Consider the following 24,462-nt stretch of genomic DNA (forward strand, 5'->3'; position numbering starts at 1 on the left):
GAGTGTTCTCCAGGAAAAATTCCACCAGTAAAAGCATTAGAACGGATGTGGAAATAGGACCTGGAGCAAAGGGAGAAATTGATCGCAGGTATTCAAAGTTTAACATGGGAAACCCTTTGGTTTTTCCTTGTCAAACCAGCAGATAGCAATGAAATGCCTCACCGATGTGTTTGGCCATATGATTCCCAAACTTAATGATGCCACATACACCACTCAGTTACACTCTCGCATGAGTCATCCACCAGAACATCAACCAATGCTCACCATTTGTCAACTCCAATCACAAGATGATCAGCCAATACAATGAACCATTTTTTACCGACCGCAACATGCCTATTTCAAGATGATTTTCACATTTTTGTGATTTGGTTATACCAAATCATAGCATATTTCTTTCATAGTTTGTTATTTTAAGTAGTATTTATACACCCTTTCATGTTTTTACAAAGGGTCCTCAAATTTTTGTATTAAGACTTGAATTGGAGGTTGCACTACTGTTCTTTCGATATATTTATTTCTATAAAAACTGGACTTGAATTCTTAGTTTTGATAAAGAATGCTTTAATGTGATATGCACTATGATATGCACTATTGCTTCTTGTGAAAGTATTCCCATGTTAAAAGGCAGAATTTGAGTGTGATCCATATCAGAGGAGACTCAAATGCATACGGTACTACTATATGTGTTTTTGCTTCATGCTTTTATGTGAATCAACATTTATTTATTTTTCTATTATTGATATATGTATATGTTCTTACAGTAATTCTTTGACTTATCATTATTGAATGTTTAAGAGTTGTTATTTTTCATATATATGTGTGTCAGTAATATATAATGATTAGTGTGATAAATTTTTAATTATTACTTTGTTCAGTTACTTGAACAAAGTAATTATCATATGAATAAATATTTTTATTTATGAGTAAGTCATCTATATGTTTATTTGTCAATAAGAACCATAACAAATTGCACTAGGAGAAAGACTTCCCAAGATAAATTAATTACTTTAATATTGGTGCATTTTAGAATAGATCATTTATCATCCCCATTTGATACTATTAATTGATCACTTATCCATCCCACTTATATATCATTGGGAAACCAGTCCCATTATATCCAGTCGATGCCACCACACCAAACAGAAAAGGAGCTGCTTTAAGGTCCAGACCAGGTGGTTTTCCCCGATGTTGATGCAATGATTTTTTAGGCATCAACATTTTTAGCACTAGAAGGAGGGCATGAAATATGAATGGTGAGCAAATCCAAATCTATAATCCATTCTAAGAGTAAATCCCCCTCCACCTCAGCTCCGACTTCTCCCTCGCATGCTAAATATCCATTTTCTGAGCGAGAAGTTGAGAAAACAACAACCACTACTGAACCCAAAAAAATATTAGATAAATCAACTATAGAATCTCCTGAAGTATAGTCTCTAATTCATAAACTTCAAGGGTTCTCTATATCACCACATAAATCTGAGTTATCTCAAGGCAGTGTGACTTCGCAATTCATTCCTTCTCATCCCCTCACCAAACTTCAAAGTGAAAAGCTTGGTATTGAACCTACTGAATTCCCTTTGCCTAAAAGAAAAAGAGAAAGGAAGATGACTGAAGGGTCTGATAGTGAAACTATCTCATCATCATCATTTCATCTTCTCCATTGCAAAGTCAACCATCCACTCCCCCACTCCAGATTGTCATTCAACAAAGTACTGGAACTTCCATATCCTCTCCTTCTCAACCCATTGGAACTTCATCTGTGTTATCATCCATTAGTATCTCAACAATGTCACAAAACCCATGGAATAATCCTGGTGCAATCACAATGCTTGCACCTTTGAACCAATTGCCAGCTCATCCCAAGAAATGGTTGCCAAAATTCAACCCAGATGCAGGCGTACAAGCAGATGAACACATAAACAACTTTATGTTGTCAGTCAATTTAAAAGGAGTTACTGAAGAAGATGTGGTTGTCAGGATTTTCCCGTATACCCTACAAGGATCAGCCAGGTCTTGGTACTTTTCGTTACCATCATGATCCATTACTAGTTGGAATATTTTCTAAGAGCGGTCCTTAACTAAATTTGGTGATGACAGGTCCACAACAACATTAATCAATGATCTCTCAAATCTTAAAATGGAATCTAGAGAGCCTATAAAAGAGTTCAATTCATGATTTAATAAACTCTTAAATAAGATTCCTACTACATCAAAACCTAGTGAAGAGGTTAGAAGTGAATGGTACATATCAGTCTTATCTTCAAACATAGCTATATTTGTGGATAGAGTTGCAAAGCCCACTTTAGTAGACAATATGAAAGAGGCAATTTTTGTGGAAAAACGTATCATCACCTTAGAAAAGAAATCTGCTCTTGAATAAAAAAAATATAAAAAAGTTACCTTCAAAGATGATTCAAAGAAGAAAATGGCTAAAGATCCATATGATATGGAAGGTCTCCAAAAGGTTCTAAAAATTATGTCAAATGAAATGATAGAAATCAAGAAACAAGTAGCTGAGACCTCAACTAAGAAGCCATTTATAAATTTTAAGAAACCAGAATCAAAACCCCCTAATGCTATATCCAACGTAGAATTGGACCCCGAGAATGATGAAGAAGAAGATATAGTTCTATCATCTGACAAAACTAAAGAAGAAGAAGTTGTAGAATGTCATGGGATGTGGGACTTCATTTTACCCAATTCTAATACTGAAAATGAACAAGAAGCTTTTCCAGTAAGTACCAGGAGTAAAGGAAATCTTGAACCTGTTCAAGCGACTCAAAATAAAAAGAACATGGGTACTACTACTAAAGAAAGGGTTCCCACAAAGAATTTTACAACAATGCCTACTCAAAATCGGCCATCAGCTTCCAATCCACTTTCATCATCTAAAACATTAGTAGTTGCAGACTCTATGGATTACAACATCATTGAAGAAATGAAGAAAACAAGAGCAAATATCACTATATTCGAGCTTAGTAAGCTCAAACATAAAAAAAAAAAAACTACTGCTCAATGAATTAAATGCAGTACCTTCTCCTCTTCCAAATGTTGTATTGTCCAAAGTTTCTAATGAGATAGGTAAGCCAGCAACTGGTAGAGTAGAAGCTACTGATGTTGTTCTAATCAGAGATAGATCAAATTCCCATACTCCCCTTTCTCTTGACCTAAGAAATTTATAATAGAAATATGCACAATTGCTTGATAGACTCAGGGGCTTCGTCAAATATAATGCCAACTTTGGTTTGTTCTAAACTGAATATTGAGCCCCAAAATTCTGTTGTGCATATTGTCCAGTTGGATAGAACTGAGGTCCAAGTATTGGGAGAAATCAACTCAGTTACCATTAGGTTATCAGCTCATCCAAGAGTAGTTCAGAGAATTGATATATTAATTACTGATATTCCTGAGTTTTATGGTTTTATTTTAAGCAGAGGTTGGTCTAAGAAATTTCACAGTTACATTTCTATCGATTGGTCTCACATGTGGCCTCCCTATAAAGGAAAGCCAAATCAGATCAAGATTGATCGGGAGAAGCATATGACTCATACTGTAACAGAGTTTGAACAAGAAAACCAGCCTATATTCTTGGTAACTACTCATCTGAATCATTCTTTGGTAATTTTAGTGCTCAAACATCACCTTTCTCAGTTAATAATTTAACATCTCAAATTGAAACTTTTCCCAAATAGATACATCAAGATGTGTTAAAATTGCTGAAGAAATTGTAAATAAAATTGTAGATAAACCTTTATTTTGGTCATTATATTTTGATGGGTTTAAACCTAATGACGGTGTAGGAGCAGTATGTATTTTAGTTAGTCCTGAAGGAGAAAAGACTATGATATCATGTAGATTAGAATATGAGTGCACAAATAATATTGTTGAATATGAAGCCTTGACTCAAGGACTTTACAAAGCAATAGGTCTTAAGGTGCAATATTTGAAAGTGTTTGGTGACTCTGATATTGTTATAAAGCAAGTCAGAAATATTATACATTTCCTTTCTAGTCACCTTAAACATTATCAATCCTTGGTACAAGACCTTGTATCTCATTTTCTAGCATTTAATATTTCTCCCATTCCTAGATCTCAGAATGCAGTAGCAGATTTACTAGCCAATGTTGCTTCTAAGCTCCTTCCATCTGAAGATTACAGTCCCGATAGATTTTCAGTAGAGTTAATTTTCAGACCATCGGTTCCCAATAATGTCACTAACTGGCGAGTATTCAATCATGACGATGACATTTTAAATTTCTTAACTTCTGATAAGTCCTATGATGATCAAATTATTGATGAAAGTGAGCATGATCTTCAAATGAAAGAAAAACTTGAAGAAAATTCAACACCTAAAATAGTGGTCAACTTGAAGACCTTTATGACATCAAAGATAGGTTTAAACAGGTTACTAATTCAAAGTTACAAAGTTCTACTTTAAGATTTGAATTAATAAATCTTGGCACAGAGTCCAAGCCACAAAATATCAATCTAGGATTAGGACTTACTTCAGAAGAAAGATTTGCATTTATCATATTATAGAATAAATATAAAAATGTCTTTTCTTGGAATTATGATGACTTGAAAACATATGATACTTCTATCATACAACATACAATTCCAATGATATCTAAAGAAAAACCAGTACAACAGAAATTAAACAAAATTAATCCGAACCTTGAAAGTCAGATAAAAGTTGAGTTAAACAAACCCTCAAAGGCTAAGATAATTTTTCTTGTTAGACATTCAAAGTGGGTGTCCAACTTGGTGCCTATGAGAAAGAAGAATGGTGGCATTAGAATTTGTATTGATTTCAGAAATCTCAATAAGGCAAGTCAAAAAGATAACTTCCACTACCAAAAATGGAGCAAACTCACTGGTTCTAAATTAATGTCTTTCTTAGATGGTTTTTCAGGGTATAACCAAATCTTGGTGCACCCAGATGACAGATTCAAGACTACTTTCAAAACCAAGTGGGGAACTTATGCCTATCAAAAAATGCCTTTCGATTTAATTAATGTTGGAGCTACCTTCCAAAGAGCAATGGATATAACATTCAAAGTTCTGATTAATAAATCAGTAGTTTTCTATTTGGATGACATTACTGTCTTCTCTAAGAAAAGAGAAAATCATTTACATGATTTGAAACAAATCTTTGAACACTGTAAAAAGTATGGAATTTCACTCAATCCTAAGAAGTCATTTTTTTCTCTTGACCAAGGTAAACTCTTGGGGTTCATTGTTTCAAAAGATGGTATTTATAACGATCTAGATAGAATCAAAGAGATTTCTGATATTCGATTTCTACATAATAAAAAATAAATGCAATCATTTTTAGGTCAAATAAATTTTGTAAAAATATTTGTTCCATATTTTTCACAAATTATTTTACCATTACAAATCATGATCAAGAAAAACTCAGTGTTTAAATGGGGACATATAGAAAAGGAGGCTTTTGATTCAATCAAGCAAGCAATCATAAATGCTTCTTCATTAAACACTCCCAATTTTTCAAATCATTTTATTTTATATTCTCTAACATCTGATTCATCTTATGCAGCTGTACCAACACAAATCAATAATCAAAACTTGGAAGCACCAATATCATTTTATAGTTCAAACCTTCAAGGTGTTGATCTTAATTACTCTGAAGTTGAAAACCAAGCCTTTGCTGTATTCAAAGCCATTAAACACTTTAGGCCCTTTCTCTTAAAGACACACAAAATTAATAGTCCATTTTTCAGTAGTAAGACAGTTACTAGTGCAAAGGGAATTGGGAGAAAAAAGGGCAAAATGGGTTACAAAATTACAAGAATATGATTTGGACATTAGACCAATAAAGATTGTCAAAGGCTAAAGTTTTTTCAGGTTGTTAGCAGGAGCTTCTAATATTTAGGAACATGAAGGTATCAACAGTATTGAAGAAATCAAGGAGATAAGTACCGTCAATCCTGAATCCCAATATGCAAATTTGATATTTTATTTGAAAAATGGATATGCTTCTTCTAATCTTTCCTATAAAAATAAACATGCCATAAGACTCAAAGTAAAAAACTTCATGATTGTTGATGATGTGTTGTTTAGAAGGAATTATGATTCAATTTTGTTAATATGCTTAGAAAAAACTGAAACACCAAAGGTCTTGCAGGAATTACATGATGGTCCAGTAGGAGGGCATTTTGGAGTTGATACAACAGCTCACAAAATTATTCATGCTGGGTATTATTGGCCCGCCTTATTTAAAAATACTCATGAATATGTAAGGAAATGCAGAACATGTCAAAATGCCAGTGGAAGACAAAGAAAGCCAGCTTTTCCTTTGCAACCAGTCAACATTGAGCAGCCTTTTGAACAACGGGGATTGGATTCCATTGGAGAAATTATTCCACATTCATCCAAACAGCACAGGCACATCCTTACAGCCATGAATTACTTTACTAAGTGGGTAGAAGCAATTCCTTTGAAGGCAGCAAACTCTGAGGCAATCATTGAATTCATAGATCAATTCATCATTACCATGTTTGGTGTACCAAATGCGCTTATTTTTGATAATGCATCTTATTTATCTGATAATTCCATACTTTAATTTTATATCAAAAGAGGATTCAAATTGAAATATTCTGCAAAATACTACCCTCAAGGTAATGGTTTAACAGAATCCATCAATAAAAATCTGATCAAAATCATTAAGAGAACTATCGATTAGAATCATCATAATTGGCATAAGTCTTTGATATTTGCATTATGGGAAGACCGTATAACAAAAAAGGCCTCAATAGGCACTTCTCCATTTAATCTGGTGTATGGAAAGGAGGTTGTCATACCATCAAACCTAGTACTTCCATCACTAGCCTTAATGCAGTTTATTGAAGAAAATCCCTCTTTTTCTATTCAATTAAGACATAATTAGATCCTAAAATTAGAAGAAGAAAGAGAGAAAGCCCAAACTACACATGCAAAGCATCAAAAAATTATTAATTCTTCTTTTGATACAACTTCCACTGGCCCAAAACTTTTACAAGTTGGTGATCTTGTTTTAAAATGGGACAATGCCCATGAGGATAAAGGAAAACACATTAAATTTCAGAAAATGTGGCTCGAACCATTCCAAATAAGTGAAAAGATAGGCCCATCAACATTCATAGTGCAAGGTCTATCAGGAAAGAGAGATTCTCTTCATGTCAATGGGCTTATTTTGAAAAAAATCTTCACTTGAGGAGGTAACCCCTTCTTACTTTGTAAATATTCAATTTTCAACTATATTTCTGTGAATAATTAGTATAGTTTCTTTCTTGGAAAATAAAGTTTTAAATATCCCTCTATTGGCTTTTACTATTTTGAAAAGGTTACTTAAAAGAAAAATGGTTTTAATATTTACTTTTGATATATGGAAGTCTTGAAGGAAAAGAAGAAAATTCTAGGAAATTAGGTATAATTAAACTCTGAAAACCCTTTTTATTTTTGTAAAATCTTCTCAAAACTTGAAAATACTATAAATCATTCTATGTTTTAAAAGCCTAAAAAATGTTATCAATAGAAAGAAAATAATGATCCAATTTTAGCATCTTCAACTCTTAAAATTGTCATCCATGTTCTCTTAGGGAGAAAATTATTCACCCCATCCATAAAATTTTATGATTTTCTAGAGTGTAATTATAAAATATATTTGATATAAGAGATAAGAGGTCTCATCATGAGTCTACTTAACATGATAATAGGGGACTAGTTCAACTGACATTACCGACACTGCATACCAAAACAGGGTAATGACTTATAATGACAAGACAAGGGGTCTCATCACGAGCCAACTTGTTTAGTTAAATTACAACCAATGAATGGAATTGTCAACAGCTGGCCACCAAACTAGGAAAATAAATTTTTATCTTACAAAATAAAAAATAAGGAAAAGAGGAAAATGCAATACAAAATATGTGGAAACATATATTTTGGATTCATTCTTTTAAACTATACTCTGAAATGGATGGGACAATGAATGATTAAATGGTTAAATGGTAACCCTGTCGAGACTATAAACGTTTGCTGGCAGCAGTGGCTCTACCTGTGACAAGGGAGCCATTATATAAGCTAAGTTGGATAAATCTCTTGTTTTATCTTTATCAACCAATCAAGGTTTACTTAAACTTAGAATGTATTTAGTTTTGAGATGAGAAAGAGATAGCAAAAATAGTTTTCATTATATTCAGAGTTTATGATTACCTAGTTATATTATATTTTCTCTATCCACTAAGGTTTTCAGATTAAGGAAGGCTAAAATATTACACTACTTTCTTAGAGATAATTGTTTCTTCCAGTGAATCTCCAATTGTTGTGCACAACAACCCCCCATTTCTAAAAAATTTTACACAAATTTTTTAATAAGAAATGGGTCACTTTTTAAATAAACTTAGTGAGATTTTTTATTTTATAAATAAGACTGGTATTCACCTCATTATAAGAAAAAACCTTTATCAAAATGCCCGATGTAATTGATTCATCCTGTAAAGCCTTTTGAATAAAGTATAAAGTGTTCCTTTGAAAAACATCATAAATAATTCTACATTCCGATAAAGCGATTGGAGATCGTGTACTGCAATGACAAAGGGATACATATAAAAAGGTTCTCATCAAATCCTCCAATCCGATAAAGGTAATCATAATCGGCAATTGGAGGTATCGTATGACAAAGAACTAAAGCACAAGCCGAACACCCGATTGCGATTAATAAATAAGGCGCGCATCTCAAGAACAAATCATCCAAAAAAATGGTTTGCATGCATAAGTCTTTTAAAATTAATGAATCAAACCAATTTAATAAAAACATGCCTTGCCTTATTATAATATCACTTTATCACAATCAGAGATATTTGTCTCAAGCGATGAAGCCTTACCCTTTTGAAACTCCCGATTGCGATTTGCGATTTATCACCGATTTCTGATCGGGGAAATCCATAGACACGCTTAAGATAATCATTCATATATGATCGATGCAGCAGGTATTTATGGTATTTATTCATTACGATTGGCGGCTTGAACGGTTATTGATTTCACAGTTAAGAGTAAATCCTTCAAGGATTTCACTCGCGATGGTTCTTAATTGCATCTGACTTATCATATGTCAATTTCCTTAATTCCGTTCAATTTCGTATTGGCTTTCAGTGGAAATATCCCTATGTTGCGGTTTGTAATTGTTTGTGTAGAGTTTATTTGAACTCATGAATCCAAAAAAGATGGGGAATAAATCTAAGAAGCCCAAGGCACCTCTTTTAGTTAAAGAACTAGAGCTGTGCAAGAAGGGATTAATATCAGATACAACATGCCTCGGTCTAGGAAATGTGAGCTGGAAAAGCAACTACAATTTGATAGAAGCAAAAGAGCCCGAAGAATTGGAAGTGGAAGCAACAGCCGATTCCACCAGCAAATCAAAAGGAACTCTCAAAGAACTGGCTTGTTCATACCTTCACAAGATAGCAACGCGGGCCAAAATTTTGCCATACACTAATGTGGTTAGATGGGTCGTCGAGAAAATCCCAATTGTAGACCGAACAATTTCCACGGTTGATGGAAGAATATTCAGGTCATTTAAACCTGAAGATCTCAGGAAAATGTACCATCTACCTCTGCCCAAGAAGCACTATAACAAGGCATTTCTAGAAGCATTTGGAAAAGAAAATGACTTGGAATCGAACCTGATCAGACAATGGAGGCATTTACTAAATAAACATAAGCATGAGTCATCAGGTAAGTATTATGTTGATTCATTAGCCTCTCCTTATTTCCATGCTGACATTATGATGTGTAGACTATGGGGACAATATGATTCTGTAAGATTTACTATAGATATGATCCTGTTAATGGAAGTTGTGATTCATGGTTATGTTATGGATTGGGAAAATATTCTATCTGATAGAATAGCCACTGAGATATTAGAATTCAGAAGGAAAACGTATACAACTTCCCGGACAATTCCTCCTTTTTACTATAGTGCATATATCCTTGACATCATTTGTTTTAATTCTGAATACCACATACTTGGATCAAAGTGGAATTCCCAAGATCCTAATCCTATTCATATCTATCACAAACAGTTATGGAAGGCCCACTATAAGAATCACTTGTACAAAATTTGCAATGGTTTTGTCCTACCTGTATACTATTCTATCTTCAATAAGCCTGCCCCTAGAATATCTCAGGAAGCAACAATTGACCTAACAGTAGTGGGTAGCTAGTTCAGAGAGTATAAATTCACTTATTTAAGGCTTTTTAGTAGTGTTACCAAACCTCATGTTCTTTCTCTATATGTTCTTGAGAAACTATTAGTCTGAGAGTTAGCATATCAGATAACAGTTGAAGGAACATCAAAAACCATGAGGGATTCCAAGAAACATATGTGGCCTGCATTCCCCCTTCGGTGTGGCATTTTTACCTTACATGATTATAAACATGCAGAGAAAGAGGCAGAAAAGATTCAGATGCTAAATCTTGCAACCATCCCAAATAGGCAATATGACCCAAGGAAGGTTGCCTATAATGTTACTTCTCAAGCTAAACTTACTAGATTTCATCATGAAGAAGATGACTTTGACAATTTGTTTTCTTCAGTTGAAATATTTTATCAAGTTAAAGGATTGGATAGTATCAAATATGGAGAAGAGGGAATAAAAATTCAATAGCCTCAGAGCTCAGAGATTGCAAACTCTGCCTTTGGATTTATTAGCTATAACCCCAACAATTTAGCCACAGAGTCAAAGTAAATAGAAAGCTACCGATAATACTCCTGTAGTGGAGAAGGTTCTTGAAAATGAAAATTTGCCAAAGTAGGAGTAGAGGCAAGAAACAAGTAGCGAACCCCTTGATTCAAACATTTATGTTGATCCTAAACTTATCAAGGAATGGTAACAATTTGATTCCATCATTAGTAATACTGAGAGCATTCAAAGATTCAGCACACCTAAGGTGACCACTACTTAGAAATCAATAATAAATATAGTTCCAACTGAAAGAACAAGCGGCCCACCCATGATCCATAAGGACTTAGAAATAATCCCTAAAAATCCCTCTGATAAGATTGTTTTACACATAGAAGAGATACCACCATTAGATGTCTTCTACAACCCTAAGCATAGGGTTGTAATCAAAAGACAAAGGAAAAAGAGGAAAATTGATCACTCTCCTCTTTTGACTTCAAAAATGGAGATGATGAATGTGGTATGGAAAGAGGAAGTTAATCATTCTGAACATCTCATCAAACTTTCTCAGTATGATGGAGCATACATAGTGGCCACAATGGATAAAGCATCGGAGGTCAGTAATTTACTAAAAGAAAAAGACCAAGCAATTAGTTTGCTAGAAGCACAGGCACAGGAAAAACAATAGAAGATAAAATAGCTGGAACAACAATTAGCAGTCCAGAAGCAGCTAAATGACCATTTGAATGAGAAATTGCTCAAAGAAAAGCAAAGGATTGATGAGCAAGCAATTCATAAGCAACAGGAGTTATCCCAAGCATTGAGTAAGTTGCAGTTATTAAATGAACAACTTTGAGTAAATCAAAGGAATAACAAATCACTCAACTAACAGTATAGATAGAGTGATTCAAAGAATATCCCCAAGTGGGAGAATTCAGATCTGAGGCTCTACAAATTACCAGGGCAGCGTCTAGGCAGTTGAGCCTTCTATGTCATAATATCTCACTGATTCTTCCTCTGTGTGAAATTTCATCATCCATGGTTGAAAAATCAGTAGATACAAGATTGGTCTTGGAAAGAGTAGATGAAAGATTAACAAATTTTCTCTTGTGGCAAGAATATAAAGAGGGAAAAGCTACTAATCTATCGCAAATCCAGGAATCACATAAAGAAATTCTATTTATTGAATGACAATCTCAACGAATGAAGGCTAAAAGAGAAACGTCAAGATATAGATCAGCAACAAGAAATCTGGTTGAATTAATTAATAACAGTCTTTATTTATCAAATTTAATAACAAAGTGTTCTCCAAGAGAACTTCCACCAGTAAAAGCATTAGAACAGATGTGGAAACAGGAGTTGGAGTACAGGTAAAAATTGATCGCAGGTATTCAAAGTTTAACATGGGAAACCTTTTAGTTTTTCCTTGTCAAACCATATAGTCAGCGGACAACAATGAAATTCCTCACCTATGCGATTGAATACATGATTCCCGAACTTAATGATGCCACATACACCACTTAGTTACACTCCCACATGAGTCATCCACCAGAACTTCAGCTGATGCTCGCCATTTGTCAGCTCCAATCACAAGATGATCAGCCAATACAGTGAACCATTTTTGATTGATCGCAGCATGCCTATTTCAAGATGATTTTCACATTTTTGTGATTTGGTTATACCAGCTCATTGCATATTTCTTTCATAGTTTTTTATTTTAAGTAGTATTTATACACCCTTTCATGTTTTTAGAAAGGGTCCTCAAATTTTTGTATTAAGACTTGAATCGGAGGTTGCACTACTATGCTTTCGATATATTTATTTCTATAAAAACTGGACCAGGATTCTGAGTTTTGATAAAGAATGCTTTTATGTGATATGCATTATTGCTTATTGTGAAAGTATTCCCAATTTGAATTTGATTCATATTGGAGGAGACTCAAATGCATACAGTATTACTATATGTGTTTTTCCTTCATGCTTTTATGTGAATTAGCATTTATTTATTTTTCTATTATTGATATATGTATATGTTCTTACAACAATCCTTTGACTTATCACTATTGAATGTTTAAGAGTTGGTATCTTTCATATATATGTGTATCAGTAATATATAATGATTAGTGTGATAACGTTTTAATTATTACTTTGTTCAACTACTTGAACAAAGTAATTATCATATGAATGAATATTTTTATTTATGAGTACGTCATCTATATGTTTATTTGTCAATAAGAACCATAAAAAATTGCACTAGGAGAAAGAGTTCTCGGGATAGATAAATTACTTTTATATTGTTGCATTTTAGAATAGATCATTTATCATCCCCATTAGATACTATAAATTGACCACTTATCCATCCCACTTATATACCATTGTGAAACTGGTCCCATTATATCCAGTCGGAGCCACCACACCAAATGGAAAAGGATCTGCTTTAAGGTCTGGACTGGGTGGTTTTCCCCGATGTTGATGCAGCAATTTTTGAGGCATCAATAGGGCCAAAAGGAAGAAGGGAAGAAAACAACATGAAAGAAAGAGAGATATCAAACATGTCTACTAGCTCACAAGGGGAGGCTCAAACGAAGAACAAGATTCCCCAACCTCGTGCCTTCACAAAATGGGGGGAACTGTAGGGGATGATGATCGAGAAGGACTAGGATGGCCACCCCTGGAACTCGCTCTGCTTTTCATCCTTCCTGAACACCAATCCACAACAATCCCACCTTTTCTTCGTAAAGCTAGGGGAAAAAATTAAGAAGGGAAGAAAAGAACATGAAAGCAAGAGATATCAAACGTGGCTATTGGCTCACAAGGGGAGGCTCAAACAGAGAACAAGCTTCCCAAACCCCGTGCCTTCGTAAAAAGGGTGGAACTGCAGGGGACGGTGATCGAGAAGGACTAGGGTGGCCACCCCAGGAACTCACACTACTTTTCATCCTTCTCGAACACCAATCCACAACAATCCCACCTCTTCTCCATAAAGCTAGGGGCAAAAGGAAGAAGGGAAGAAAACAACACCAAAGAAACAAAGATCCCAAGAAAAGAGAGAAGCTCAACAAAATGCCGAGTAGAAGTCCACTAACCAAAAAGAAATCAAACAAGGCACCCAATCAAAAAGCATCCCACCTCTTCACACCCTCCCACATACATTATAGCACAAAACCCTTTCTAGCTTACAACATAACAAACAACAATCAAACAACCAAGCAAATAAATCACAACCTAAACTTGACCACTAGACAATACAAGGATCGCAATGAGACCAGTGTCTGGAGCACGTTACTGAGAGGTAAAAAACCCTGCAACTTGACACAAGGCTTCAAACGACAAATAGACTACTAATAAAAAACCCACCCCACTATTGCACCCCTCCATGTACAAAACACCCAACAACCTTTCCAACGAGAAAGTCAATGGGGGTCAAGAATCAAACTCCAAAGAGGAGTTGTCACAGGACGACACTCAATGCTGGAGAAAGCCATGGGCCAAAAATACATCGATGGTGCAAGGCCACTAAAGAGAGGGACGTCCGCAAAACGCACACCACGAAACAAAGAAATGACCAAGTTCCACAAAAAACACACAATCCAAAGGGAGGAACAAAGACACAATCTGCTACTTCTTTTTTCCTTAGAAGGGGAGTGGCTCACGAGAGGACAAGGAATTCCCTCGATGGCAAAGGCACAAGATAATATTGTCACCCTCATGCCCATTGGTGGGGAAAATTTTGATCTTGATGGAGCTTAGACCAAGGGAGGGTTTTTTCATTACTTGGACACCCAACCCTTCCGTGAGGGCATATCAAGGAATGGTTAGGAGGACTAGGGTGGCCAGCCCAACAGGTTGAACTACTCTTCATCCATCCCATACTGACCCCACCCCGACAATTTCCCCTCACGAAGGTTTGAGCTACCAGACACACACACAATCACTCCTAAGAGCCAACCACCAGCAAAAACGCTCACCCAAGCAACACATCAACCACCACTTCATTTTCGAGAGAACCAAATATGGAAGCCTGCAACCTTGGCCCATGCCTTCCAATGAACAAAATACTGAGCACCACCACTACAAATGAGTATAAATTTATCCATCATATTTCCCAAGCACCTCAACTGCAACAACCATGCCCGGCGGAACAAATCGTAGGAAGGGATCCCAAGAAACAAGCTTCCGAACCACCTACAAAAACACATTGGGGGAAAGAAAAAAAAGGATGGTTGGGACAAGCACAAGCATGGCTTGCAAGCACACACACGAAAAAAAGCGTTACCTCAAGACAAGCAACCAACAATGTTCCCACCAAACACCAAACCCGCTTCCCTAGAGACACACCACACAGTCCCACATTGCAATTGAAACCCAACCAACCTGAACCAAAAAAGAAAACCCTTGCTATCAATGATCCTACTGTAGGTTCACCTATGGTAACCTTGTTACGACTTCTCCTTCCTCTAAATGATAAGGTTCAATTAACTTCTCATGATGTTGACAACGACGAACAACCATCGTTGACGCAATCCGAACACTTCACCAGATCATTCAATCAGTAGGAGCAATAGGCAGTGTGTACAAAGGGTAGGGACATAGTCAAGACGAGTTGATGATATGTTCTTACTAGGAATTCCTCATTGAAGACCAATAATCCCCCCTAAACCAAAACACTCTGATTTCTTAGAAGGTACTGGCAGAGTCCTTAGAGCAACATCCGCCGATCCCTGGTCGGCATCGTTTATGGTTGAGACTAGGACGGTATCTGATCATCTTCGAGCCCCCAACTTTCATTCTTGATTAGTGGAAACATCCTTGGCAAATGCTTTCACAGTGGTCTATCTTTCATAAATCCAAGAATTTCACCTCTGATAATGAAATACAAATGCCCTCGACAGTCCCTATTAATCATTACTTTGGTCCTAAAGGCCAACACAATAGGACCAGACTCCTATCATGTTATTCCATGCTAATGTATTCAAAGCATAGGTTTGCTTTGAGCACTCTAATTTTTTCAAAGTAACAACAATGGAGCCGTGACCCAGCCAATTAAGGCTAGGGGCACGCCACTGACAAAAGGAATGGAAGGGCAGGTGCACACCGAGTAGGCGAACCGACCTTTACGACTCAAGATCCAACTACAAGCTTTTTAACTGCAACAACTTAAATATACGCTATTGGAGCTGGAATTACCATGGCTTCTGGCACCAGAATTACCCTCCAATGGATCCTCGTTAAGGCATTTAGATTGTACTCATTCCAATTACCAAACTCCATGAGCCCAATATTGTGATTTATTGTCACTACCTCCCCATGTCAGGATTGGGTAATTTGTGCGCTTGCTGCCTTCCTTGGATGTGGTAGTCATTTCTCAGGCTCCCTCTCTGGAATCGAACCCTAATTCTCTGTCACCCGTCACCACCATGGTAGGCCTCTATCCTACCATCAAAATTTGATAGGGTAGAAATTTGAATGAAGCATCACCAGCACAAGGGTTGTGTGATCCGTCGAGTTATCATGATTCACCGGAGAAGCGGGCAAGCCTGCACTAGCCTTTTACCTAAAAACTGCATCCCTTCCAAAGAGTCGGGGCTTGGTGCACATATTAGGTCTACAATTACTGTGGTTATCTGAGTAGTATGATACCATCAAAAAAACTATAACTGATTTAATGAGCCATCTGTAGTTTCACGGTCTAAATTAGTTCATACTTAGACATGAATGGATTAATATTTGAGACAAGTATATGACTACTGGCAGGATCAACGAGGTAGCACCCTCCCACTTTAAAGGGTATTCCAGGGCACTCTCTTACCAAGAGCCAACCTGAACACCCATCAAGTCAAAGAGATAACAAAATATCATGTAAAACTTTTATGCCTTGCACCTCTTGCATCCCAAGAAGGAAGCACACTCAACATGCCAAGGACATGGTGAACAAATGGGTAGACCTACAGAGCCAAAAAGCACCAAGGCCTCTTTGGAGTTCATAAACACGCCCCAACCAACAAGAAAATGAGTGATCACTCACCCACTCCCTTAGAAATGCCTCCAAAAGCCTCCACGCCCCACACTGAGGCCACCTAGGAGTCCACCCGGATAGCAGCAATGGTGGACCTCGATCTCCCGATTGCCTGCAGCAGCCTCGATGCAAAGGAAATAAATGGAGAATTACTAACCATGAAACCTCTATATTATCAATGAGCCCCAACCCTCCCTGCCCCACATAGAGACCACCTAGGAATCCACTTGGACAGTAGTAATGATGGACCTCGATCTCCTGATCACCTATGGCAACCTCGATGCGAAGGAAAAGGAAGGAAATAAAAAGAGGATGATCGACCGCAAATCCTATCATAGAGAGGCCATACAAACCTCCCTACCCCGTATCGATGCCACCTAGGAGTCCACCTGTACAACAACAACAGTGAACCTTGATCAGATGATCGCTTGTGGTAGCCTCGAGACAAAGGCAAGGGAAGGAAATAATACAAGACAAACTGAGCCTGCAACCTCCCTTAGAAATGCCCCCCAACCCTCCCCTCCCTGCACAGAGGCCACCTAGGAGTCCACCCGGATAGCATCAACAATGGACCTCAATCGCATGATCACCTGTGGTAGCCTCAATGAAAAGGAAATGGAAGGAAATAAAAGAAAACCAACTGAGCCCACAACCTCTCTTAGAAATGCCCCCCGACCCTCCCCGCCCCGCACCGAGGCCACCTAGGAGTCCACCCAGATAGCAGCAATGGTGGACCTTGATCACCTGCGTTGACCATGATGCAAAGGCAAAAGAAGGAAATAAATGCAAATCAAGAGGCTCGCTACACAATACAAGAACATTTTAAAACAGGATGAGGGATCGGGCAGCTCTGCACCCCACGCACCCTACGTATAGGCAACCTAGGAGATTTCCCACAGCTTTACCAACTGGAAAATGAATAATTTTCACCTACGGCCACCTCCACACAGAGGAGGGATGTTGAAGTGTCCCACCTCGAAATCCTTCTTCCAGATAGCCCCCACCATTGATATAGCAAGCCTCCTCCCCAGTGAACCATGAGTGCATACACAATTGAAACAACAAATGCCCATAAATGTTGTGACTTAACATTTCCAACCACAAAAGCCTACCACGCATGTGAGATGCAAGGAAAAAGTCGACCACTCGATCAAACATATGGGCCAACACATCTATAAAAACCTCAAAGCCAACACAACCATGGACGATGTGCACTTTGAAAGGAATGCCAACCCTTAACTTTACAATAAGGAGAACAACGCCTCACATTACCTGATGGAAAAAGCAAGCAAGAGGGAGGGTAGGGTTTTTACAACCAAAACCCTTCCACATTCCTGTTAAATGTATGCATCTCAACCAACAATGCCAACACAGAAAGAGTACAAGCACAAGAAATCGACACCATAAACAACTGAACAATGAAGAGGCTAGCCATCACAGGGAGCCACACCACAACAACCCATACAACTCCGAGAACTTAGAGCAGAAGGGGAATTGTTCACATATGCCTCCCGAGACAAGCATGGCCAACATTACCGCTCATGTGCTATCGAGTGGGTATGGAGAGAAGATGAAAATTGGCCACCCTACAAATGACCCAAGGCCATTCTTGAGGCAAACCCAAAAAACCAACTCAATTACCAACCCACCTTTCACACGAAAAGCAAAACCCTCCCCACAAAATGGGGAGGAGGTGAACAATATAATGAGGAGCCAATTTCAATGGAGCAACACATGGATGCCCAGCCAATCAAAATTTTCTATTTGCAGCAACTGAGGGGCACGATAGCAACATATGCACGACAAAGTTTTGGGTTTTCCATCCAAGACCACAACAACGAAGGCTCAAAGGAGAGCTGAGAAAACTTTAACATTTTTATCATTCAGATGGGCAAGAGGGATTGGGAAGAGCATGGCAAACATTACCGCTCATGTGCTACTGAGTGGGGATGGAGAGAAGATGAAAATCATCCACCCTACAAATGACCCAAGGCCATCGTTCAGGCAAACCCGACAAAACAACTCAATCACCAACCCATCTTTCACATGGAAAGAAAACCTATCACTTGTATCATTTGGATGGGAATGAGGGACCAGGATGAGCTAGGGAGCCACACCACAAAAACCAATACAAATCCAAGAAATTAGAGAGCAGAAGGGAAATTGTTCACATATTCCTCCTAGGACGAGCATGGCCAACATTATTGCTCATGTGCTACCGAGTGGGGATGGAGAGAAGATGAAAATCAGCCACCCTACAAACTACCCAAGGCCATCGTTCAGGAAAACAAAAAAAAACAACACAATTACCAACCCACCTTTCACACGAAAAGAAAACCTGTCACTTGTATCATTTGGATGGGCATGAGCAGACCAGGACGAGCCAGAGAGCCACACCACAAAAACCCATACAACTCTAAGAACTTAGAGAGCGGAAGGGGAATTGTTCACATATGCCTCCTAGGATGAGCATGGCCAACATTATTTCTCATGTGCTATCAAGTGGGGATGGAGAGAAGATGAAAATTGGCCACCCTACAAATGACCCAAGGCCATCGTTTAGGCAAACCTGAAAAAAAAAACTCAATTTCCAACCCGCCTTTCACATGAAAAGAAAACCTATAAATTGTATCATTTGGATGGGCATGAGGGGATCAGGATGAGCTAGGAAGCCACACCACAACAACGCATACAACTCTGAGAACTTAGAGAGCAGAAGGGGAATTGTTCACATAAGCCTCCTCGGACAAGCATGGCCAACATTACCGCTCATGTGCTACTGAGTGGGGATGGAGAGAAGATGAATATCGGCCACCCTACAAATGACCCAAGGCCATCATTCAAGTAAGCCTGAAAAAAAAAACTCAATTACGAACCCACCTTTCACACGGAAATCAAACTTGTCACTTGTATCATTTGGATGGGCACGAGGGGCCAAGACAAGCCCAGGAGCCACACCACAATAGCCAATACCACTCCAAGAAATTGGAGAGCGGAATGGGAATTGTTCACATATGCCTCCCAGGATGAGCATGGCCAACATTACCACTCATGTGCTACCAAGTGGGGATGGAGAGAAGATGAAAATCGGCCACCCTACAAATGATCCAAGGCCATTCTTTAGACAAACCTGAAAAAGCAACTCAATTACCAACCCACCTTTCACACGAAAAGAAAACCTATCACTTATATCATTTGGATGGGCACGAGGGACTAGGACAAGCCCAGGAGCCACACCATAACAACCCATACAACTCCAAGAATTTGAAGAGCAGAAGGGGAATTGTTCACATATGCCACCCATGATGTGCATGGCCAACATTATCACTCATGTGCTACCAAGTGGGTATGGAGAGAAGATGAAAATCAACCACCCTACAAATGACCCAAGGCCATCGTTCTGGCAAACCTATAAAAATAACTCAATTACCAACCCACCTTTCACACGAAAAAAAAACCTATCACTTGTATCATTTGGATGGGCACGAGGGACTAGGATGAGCCCAGGAGCCACACCACAACAACCCATACAACTCCAAGAACTTGGAGAGAAGAAGGAGAATTGTTCACATATGTCTCCTAGGATAAGCATGGCCAACCTTACCACTCATGTGCTATCGAGTGGGATGGAGAGAATATGAAAATCAACCACCCTACAAATGACCCATGGCCATTCTTTAGGAAAACCCGAAAAAACAACTCAATTACCAACCCACATTTCACATGAACAGCCGACCGAGGGACCAAGATGAGCATGGCCAACATTACCAATCATGTGCTACTAAGTGGGGATTGAGAGTAGATGAAAATTAGCCACCCTACAAATGACCCAAGGCCATCCTTCAGGCAGAACTAAACAAACATCTCAATTAGTAGCCCACTTTTCACACAAAAAGCAAGACCGTGCATGAATGATTTTACATGGGCACCCCCACATGACCCGACCCGACCCAACCGAAACAAAGGCACAAGGGAGAGCCGGGAAAATGAGCTACACGAACATGCACAAAGCCCACCGCAGGTCACAACTTGGGAATTTTGATATGGGCTCGTGTGCCCGAGGGTGCCCTCACACTGAAGGACCTAACCAAATGAGTTTACATGGGCGCCCTCAAATGACCCGTGCCAACGCGTTTACACGAACACCCTCAAATGACCCACCTAAATGAGTATACACGGGTGCCCTCAAACGACCTACCCAAATGAGTTAACACGGGCGCCCTCAAATGACCCGCCTGAACAAGTTTACACGGCCGACCACAAACGAGTTTACATGAATGCCCTCAAACGACCTACCGAAACAAGTTTACATGGGCACCCTCAAATGACTGCCCAGAATGAGTTTACATGGATGCCCACACATGACCGAAATGAAGGCACAATGTAGAGTTGGGAAGACAAGCTGCACGGACATGCACAAAGCTCACCTTGGGTCACAACTTGGTATTTTTGATACGGGCTCGTGTGCTCAGGCATGCCGTCACACTGAATGACTTGACCGAACGAGTTTACATGGGTGCTCTCAAATGACCGGCCTGAACGCGTTTACGTGAATGCCCTCAAATGACCCTCCCGAACATGTTTACATGGACACCCTAAAATAACCCACCTCAACGCGTTTACGTGGGTGCCCACACACGACCGAAAGGAAGGAACAAGGTAGAGTCGAGCAAACGAGCTGCACGAACGTGCACAAAGCTCACCCTAGGTCATAGATTAGCATTTTTGATACAGGCTCGTGTGCCCGAGCACGCCCTCACACTGAACGACCTGACCGAACGAGTTTACATGGGCACCCTCAAATGACCTGCCCGAACGAGTTTACAAGGGCACCCTCGAACGACCCACTCGAACGAGTTTACACAGATGCCCTCAAATGATCGCTCGAATGAGTTTACCTTGGTGCCCACACAACCGAAATGAAGGCACAAAGGAGAGCCGGGAAAATGCGCTACACGAACATGCACAAAGACCACCCCAGGTCATAACTTAACATTTTTGATACGGGCTTGTGTGCCCTCACACTGAACAACCCAACCGAATGAGTTTACATGAATGCCCTCAAATGACCTACCCGAACGAGTTTACACGGGTGCCCTCGAATGACCCAACCAAACGAGTTTACACGAATGCCCTCAAATGACCCACCGAAACTAGTTTACACAGACGCCCTCAAACGACCCGCCCGAACGAGTTTACATGGGCGCTGACACAACCGAAACAAAGGCACAAGGGAGAGTTGGGCAAATGAACTGCACAAATGTGCAAAAACACCACACCAGGTCATAAGTTAGCATTTTTGATACGGTCTCGTGTACCCGAGCGCTCCCTCATAATGAACGACCCAACTGAACGAGTTTAAACGAACTTCGTCAAACGACCCGCCCAAACAAGTTTACACAGGCGACCTTGAACAACCTGCCCGAATGAGTTTACATGAATGCCCTTAAATGACCCGCCCGAACGAGTTTACATGGACGCCCTCAAACGACCCACCCGAACGAGTTTACATGGGCGCCCACGTGACTGAAATGAAGGCACAAGGGAGAGCCGGGCAAACAAGCTGCACGAAAATGCACAAAGCCCACCTTGGGTCACAACTTAGCATTTTTGATATGGTCTTGTGTGCCCGGGTGCGCCCTCACACTGAACGACCCAACTGAATGATTTTACACAGACACCCTCACCTGACCCACTTGAACGAGTTTACATAGATGCCCTCAAACAACCCACCCAAACGAGTTTACACGGATGCCCTCAAATGACCCGCCCAAATGAGTTGACATGAACGCCCTAAAATGAACCACCTGAACAAGTTTACATGGGCGCCCACACGATCGAAATGTAGGCACAAGGGAGAGCAGGGCAAATGAGCTGCATGAACGTGCACAAAGGCCACCCCGGGTCACAACTTAGCATTTTTGCTACGGGCTCGTGTGCCTAGGCATGCCCTCACACTGAATGACCTGACCGAATGAGTTTACATGGATGCCCTCACCGGACCCGCCCGAACGAGTTTACATGGATGCGCCCACCCAATCCACCCGAAAAAGTTTATACGGATGCCCTCAAATGACCCACCTAAATGACCTGCCCAAACAAGTTTACAAGGACGCCCTCAAACAATTCACCCGAATGACCTACCCAAACGAGTTTACATGGAAGCCCTCAAATGACCCGCCCGAACGAGTTTACATGGGCGCCCACACGACCAAAATGAAGGCACAAGGGAGAGTTGGGCAAACGAGCTACACGAACATGCAGAAAGCTCACCCCTGGTCACAACCTAGCATTTTTTATACGGGCTCATGTGCTTGGGCATGCCCTTGCACTAAATGACCCACCCAATCGAGTTTACACAAATGCCCTCGCCCAACCCGCCCGAACGAGTTTACATGGACGCCCTTGCCCATCCCAGCCTATCACACCCCTACACTGGCGATACTCTTCCAACCACACTATAGCGAGGTGTAACACCACCGACCCTTTTCTTTTCACCAATACTCACGGTCATGGACTACGCCTAACATTTGTACTTAGTTTATTTCTTCGTTACCAAGTATTAAGTTATCCTTTATACAAGATGAAAACCATGAACATTCATCATAACAACATTAACATGTATAAATGCACAATAAGATAAAGGGAGGGGAAACTCCCCGATGTGAGTCTGCCCGTATATCAATATATATAAATATTTAACTTTCACAGTACAAGAAAAATCTTGAAGGAAACCCCAAATTTACACTTAGCCAAATTTTACATTCATCGACAAATTCAGTTGTCGAGCTCGTCAGCACTTCCGAACGATCGCCGCACGTTCTGCCCAACTCTTCATTTACTCCTGAATGACTTCGTTCGGCTCGTCGAACGAACCATGTCATTTTCCCAGCTCGGGCGTGCTCCCCGTGTCTGTGTCACCCAACCTGGGCGCCCTCTGCACGCCTCGTCGCACCTCCGTTCACTAAGAACAACACTTCCATTTCGTTCAACCGGTCGGCGAGCACACCTCCATGTTGCCTTGGATGGGTTGTCCACCCAAACATGGTGTGTTCACCCATGGGTCACCCATTCACGCGGTTGCTTCGTTCAGCAGGCACACCCATCATGTAACCTTGCCCAAACAGTTCAACTTCCCAGCGCGTTTCCACCCGGCCACCCGACGTTCACCTAGTGCCCAACCTGGGTCGCCCTCTGTGCATGCATTGTTCACCTCGTTACCTTCACCCATTCTTCCCATCGTGCAAGCACATACACACTTTTCAACCATAGGTTCCTTGCACTTCACACTTGACTTACGAATTCGTTGGCTGAATTCTTGATGACTTTCGACCACAACTCTCCGCTCATATCTATGCTGATCAGCTCATTGTGTGGTTGCCCAACCAACATGCCAATCTAACACATCTGTCAGCTTCACCAAGTTTTATCACCGTTGGCCCACCCATATAACATGTGGCCACCTGCCCGCTCATCGGTTCACCCTTCAACCCACCCATCGGTTGGGACACCCGAGACCGCCCACACAGGTATAAGTTTTTCACCACTTAAACTCCATCGCATATCTTTCGAAACTCCTTGCGTGACATGCAACTTGCTCAACTCATCCGCACATTGCCCGTGCACCCTCACTCTTCACCAACTGCAGATCATCCGGTGGGTCACCCGTGTTGCCCGTCCATCATGACAACCGCAGGGAATTACATCCTCCCCCACCAGAAGTCATGGCCATCCTCAGCAATCCAACCATCCACCATCGCTGCC

At 39.9% G+C, this 24,462-nt stretch overlaps 1 pseudogene; it reads right to left on the reverse strand.

Moving 5' to 3' along the window:
* Nucleotides 1-15,084: 15,084 nt before the first annotated feature.
* LOC149168370 (18S ribosomal RNA) lies at nt 15,085-16,449 on the reverse strand (annotated as a pseudogene).
* Nucleotides 16,450-24,462: the final 8,013 nt, after the last annotated feature.

The sequence above is a fragment of the Pinus tabuliformis genome, chromosome 4_2 (genome assembly GCF_031772625.1).
Source record: "Pinus tabuliformis cultivar Carrire ecotype Pingquan chromosome 4_2, CPIR1, whole genome shotgun sequence".
Taxonomy (NCBI): Eukaryota; Viridiplantae; Streptophyta; class Pinopsida; order Pinales; family Pinaceae; genus Pinus; species Pinus tabuliformis.